Source organism: Sebastes umbrosus, chromosome 14 (assembly GCF_015220745.1).
Source record: "Sebastes umbrosus isolate fSebUmb1 chromosome 14, fSebUmb1.pri, whole genome shotgun sequence".
Lineage (NCBI taxonomy): Eukaryota > Metazoa > Chordata > Actinopteri > Perciformes > Sebastidae > Sebastes > Sebastes umbrosus.
Window position 1 is genome coordinate 29,997,488 of NC_051282.1, and position 6,055 is coordinate 30,003,542.

The following is a 6,055-nucleotide window of genomic DNA, read 5'->3' on the forward strand; positions in this document are numbered from 1 at the left end:
TTTGGAGGGATCTTACCTTATAAGAGCTTTGTCAATGGCATCGCTACTTCGCTGCTGGATTAATAAGGTACTTCTCCAGCTTTTCGATCAAACTAGTGATTGTTGTTGCCATATTCACCCGTTGATACTGTGTAGGAATCTGCCTGGGAAATATACACTGACTCTTGAGTTCTATTAGTCCCCCCCCCCTGACACTGGTTAGCTTATTGTGAGAGAGTGGTGGTCTTTATCCAGCTTTATCTTTTTTAGTCATTGTCCATAGTGGACGGTTGTGATGGAAGTGTGTGTGGCTGTTTGCCTGTTGGTGTTTTTACTATAAAGGTGTGTACGTGAGTACTGCTTAGATGTTGGGATGCACCGATACCAAAGCCAGTATCGGGTCCGATACTGTACCAATGTACTCGCAATACAGCTCCGATACAACAGCACCGATACCACTTTACGGCAGCGTGATGTTAACCTCTCGTCACCATCTTTCTGGTCCTCACGCTCCGACTCCCTGACGGTGCGGGCAAGACGGGGCCGGTGGTGCGCCCGGCCCCGCGGGGCCTGGATCCCACCTCAGCCCGGCGCGCACCGGCCCTCCTTTCATTGCGCCACAGGGTTTTGCTCGCACCCTCTGACTCGTGCGTGCATTAGACTACTTAGTCCATGTTTCAAGACGGGTCGGGTGGGTTGCCGACATCGCCGCAAACCCTTGGCGCCTTTTATGTGGGCCGAGTCCCGCCCTGGGGGCACGACGTGGTTGGGAAGCATTGAGGACGGTCCCGGGAAGCACCTTCGCCCAGAGCCTTTCCAAGCCGACCTAGAGCCGGTCGCTGCGCAGTGCCTCGTCTGCGGGACTCCCCAGCCTGCCGTGTGTCGCTCACACCCTCCAGCTGGCTGTTAACGAGGGTATTTTGGCACAGAGAAGTACTCGTATCGGTACTCGGTATCGGCGAGTACCCAAATGCAAGAACTTATACTTGTACTCGGTCTGAAAAAAGTGGTATCGGTGCATCCCTACTTAGATGTAATTTTGCACCAGCCCTACAATAAAGTTCTGTCTGGGGAATAGAGGTGAAGTCCCGTCCCTTCCGGTGGACCCCGTGGGACAGTGATCAATGAAGAGAGACAAATATTCTTTTGATCCAGTTTGAATTGCGCCACAAATCACACGTTCGTCAATTTAAAACATAACATTTCAAGTCAAGAAAGTCAGTTTGTCATAGTATCATTTAGTTTCGTGTGAAACCGCTCGGTGAACTACATCTTTCGTCTTGCACAATATACGTCACAAACACTAGCCACTAGCTATTTAGCTAACGCAGCTACAGTATGTTCCACGCACAAATGAACCGTTATCTGACCTGATGTGTTTTATCCAGCGATTCCTGGTCTTTTTATCAGCCGGGAAGAGAAAGAAGGATCAGATTGTTATTACAGGTGTGAGTTCATCCCGGTAGGAAACACAAGAGACGTCACTATGACACTATTGGGTGTTCAGTTTTTCATATTAATTACGTATTTTCAGTTTTATGACAAACTGAGACTTTCTTGACTTGCAAAATTATCTTTTAAATTGACAAAGATCATTTGTGTGATTCATGGCGCAATTCGAACGGGATAAAAAAAAAAATATTTATCTTTCTCCGTTGACTAAAGTTCATATTTTTTCCGAAATAAGGTCCCATGGTGTCCACCGGAAGGGACGGGGCTTTGTCTCTCTATAGTTTGGCCACTGAGAATATCAACGTTTGCCTGCCAGTTAACATCAGTTTTGCTCAAATCTCCTAAAACGAAGACCGTCAAAAAAAATCTCATCCTTCCTAAATATCAGCTCGCATCAATAGATGTATTTTATGAAATAAGAATTGATGTGTAATGTTTCCTCAACACACCCTGCAGGGTGGATACCGGCGGCGGCGTCTCCAGGTTTAACTGGGAGGCAAAGCGTTTGAGATTTGAGGCGGCCACTCGCTGAATTGAAGGACTGACGGATTAGTTCTTGGTGAAGCTTTTCTTACAAGGATGTAGCTCCTACGCCACAAAGCATCGGTAAAGAGTTGAGGCTTCACCACTCTTCACTGTGTCGCGATACACTAAGCTATACAGAAGTAAATTTAAATGCAAGTTGTCCACTTTTTTTTTTTTTTTTATTATTTTTATGCTTGTGACAGTTTTGCTTTTATTAATTTATTTTGTTTATTTTTTTGTGTTCCAGTACACAAATTTCTTTTTGGACTTTAAAAGTTTTTTTTTTTTTCCTTTTTTATTCTTTTTATTTAAAGAACAATTTGTTTTCGTTGTTTTATAGCGGACCATTTGATAATGTCAACTTTGATGTTGTGGTTGGACAGAAGGAGAGTCGGTGCTTGGTGCATAGAAACCTTTTTAGGGAAGAATGTGGAAAACTAATTCATAACTTTGTTTCAATCTGATATCAAGGCTGGCAATTGAATTTGATGTAGTACCTTTTTTTTTTTTTGCTCAACTGTGGTGCAGGTGGGATGTTATCTGATGTATCCCTTTTTATTTAATTTTTTTGTGAATAGGGGGAAATAAATTTCTTTTCTATCAAGCTTTGACTCGTCTGTAAGTTTTGTATTCTGTGTGATCAACTGAAATTATCTATAAAGAGCTGCAGGAATGAGTTTAGCACTTCCTGTTCCCTCGTCTGGAAGTCAATGGGTGTTTAGTTAGATGTCTGAAATAAGGTCTGTGGTTAACACAAGCTGAAGAAATTTTAACATTTTCTACGACATAAAATAAGTCAATAAATACCCACTTGTGAATTTTGAAGCTTTTGTCTTTAATAAAAGGTGGCTGCAAACAAGTAGTTAAATGAGGCTACTAAACGTTATCACGCCAAACAGCAGTCCGCCTTTAGCTTAGAGGTGGTGACCGGAAGTCATGTGACTTTGGTTTAGTTTGTAGTATTTTTACTACTGGAGGTTGCATTTACACTAAAATCATAACAGTGATGTTAATTTGTGGAGATTGTCTGAACAAAACATGTACAGTAAGTATCATAAACATTTGTTTGACAGTTTATTTTCTGCAATGTCACATACAGGCTCTTTAGAATATATCGCCCACAGTTTGAGATCCACCTTTCCAAAGATGCACCAGATTTTTCTAACAAGCCAATCGGAGCTTTTTAAGGAGGGTGGCTTAAAGAGACGGGCGCTAAAACGGAATACTAAAATACTTAGTTTTTTGAACATTAAAGCATGTAAACATGTTCTAGTAGAAACTCAAAAATACAGGTGCATGATATTTCCCCTTTGACATAGTTTTTTTTTCTCACTTGTAAGGATCAAGAAATATCAAAAGTCGTCTTTTATATCGAGCAATTTCTGTCAAATCGAGAACCGGTTCAGCTGAACTGCCAATTCTTCAGTTCAGCCGACCAAATAATGACCTAATAAGGAAGGATTTAAAAGATGTCTCTATAGTATAAAGAGTATACACAGTGCATTATCATTTGTTTTTTAGTTGCAACTTCATCAAAATGTGAGTATATTTTTTTAACACAAATATATATCAGTGATAAATATTGTCGCTACAGTTGTCTCTCCACTAGTTTACATAAAGATAGTAATAAAAAGTTTTACGCTGACAGAATTTAACAATTTGAGCAAGTGGTTGAATTAAATATGAGAAATTGTGCGTAAGTATAAGAGTTTGTTTTAATCTCAGCTGTAGAACAGGTTTTCTGTTGCACCAAGGCACTTGAGTTGTGATTAAAAGATCACAAAAGATGTAAGTTTCCCAGGGCACTCGGGTTACCTGGACTATGGACACACCTTTGTCTCAATAGAGGAAGAGCTTGTTGTGCCAATGCATGCCTGATTATTGCAGGACCTTGACAACTTATTGTCACAGTGTCTCTGACGTTGTTATTTTAACTTGACGTTAAATATACCGCTCTACTGAACGACACACCTGCTTCGCACGCTTGGTTGTTGCAGGGAGCTTTGGACTTAGTTTGGTTACCTTAACTATTAAAGATCAATACCTAACCTTAACTATTCAAGGTCAATACCTAACCTTAACTATTCAAGGTCAATGCCTAACCTTAACTATTCAAGGTCAATGCCTAACCTTAACTATTCAAGGTCAATGCCTAACCTTAACTATTCAACTTAACACTTGGCAGGTGTATTGCTGCTCCGGTAGGGAATGAGTCCTTACCCTCAAGTGAAGGAGTTCAACTACCTCGGGGTCTTGTTTGCGAGTGAGGGGACAATGGAACGTGAGATTGTCCGGAGAATCGGAGCAGCGGGGGGGGCGGTATTACATTCACTTTAACGCACCGTGGTGACGAAAAGAGAGCTGAGCCGGAAGGCAAAGTGAGGTGAGTAAGTGAGGTGTATTTCTAGGGACCTCATGGAGTGCTTTGTTGAATTTGGTGCAGTTTGAACATGCAACATGTTCCTTTTTTTGTGTCCAACAATGTTAAAAGTGCAACGCTAAATCAAGGGAGTGCTCTTTTAACTACATGGAATAGTTTTTGAGTGAATAAACAGCATGACTGTCATGATGAGGGACCATTTGTGTTGTCCCCATGGCACAGAATCTTGATCCCCAGTGGTGTTTATGGACTCAACTTCTGTCCCATGTTGGACTCTCCTCCACCGGGTGGTTTTATCTGAATGTTGTTTTTGTTTTTTTTGTTGAAACAATGTTGGCCAACATGTAATGACAACAGGGCATTCTACAAATCTGTTCAGGTTATAATATCAATCTGTGTGTATGCAGTAACTTTTATATCAATATTGCCTTGTGTCCTGAGTCACCGTGAAAGTCTTGAACGATAACTGATGTGACAGGTAACTGGCACGTATCGGTGGGAGCGCTGTCTGTGCATTCTTTGTCTGGGAGGTGACACTTCAGTAGGAACCGTCTTTGAGGACGCGTTTTTTGGTGACATTAAATGTTTCCCTCCTTCTCTGTTCTAATTTGTGACCTTAAACTCCTCAAGTCTAGCACTGACAATGCCCTCCCTATGCAGCACATTTTTACTTTCACCATTTGATGCATTTTTAATTTCTTTATATACATGTTACTTGTTGCTGCAGGGATTTAAATATCAAACACATTGAGTTACCTGTAATGAAATGTGCAATATGTAAATTATTATAATTGCCTTTGTGCGTATTCTTGTGATTCAAACACATGTGATGTGATTAAATGGAAAGAACAGGAACTTTAACAAGCAAACATTTAAAAAAATGACCGTCTGGTGAGTAATATTTATATATATATATATAAATATTATATATATATATAAATATTATATATATATAATATAAATATTATATATATATAAATATTATATATATGTGTATATATATATGTATATATAAATATTATATATATAAATATTATATATAATATATATATATATATATATGTATATATGTATATATATATGTATATATAGAAATTTAAGAAATCCTTTTTGTAAAGTTGCAGCCGCTACAGTCACGGTGCAATTTGCTCTCCCAGTGAGAAACAAATCTGATAATGATCCATCTTTAGTTTAAGAACACATGTAATTGAGTAATTACTGTCATGTTTTGGTATATGTTTAGACTGCAATTATGTGTCTGGTGTACAGTGAAATATTATGTGGTTGTTATATGGTGCGATCCCATCATAGGATTGTCTCTAGTTAGTGCTGTTTGGAAATATAAGGGCGGTGAGTCAGACATAGAGTTACACTACAGTACATAGACATTATGAACATCATAAATTCAACCTTATCTTTCCCTTTGTAAAGGTTATTTTAGCACACGGACATGAGCACTTTATACACTTTTCACTCTTTTTTTCCTTTCTCTAACCTGTTTACACATGATACTGATGAATTCAAACGGTTTTGCCAACAAAACTGGGTCCAATGTTGAAACATATTTAATTACTTTATGAGATTTTGATCCGTACACACCACAATAATAAGTAGTAACTGCTCCTTCATAACCTGCTCGACAACAAGCTGCTCTGTAGAGCTGATAGAGAAAATGAAAATGATGCATATTCAAATGTAGCTTGCCCTGATAATGTGGAT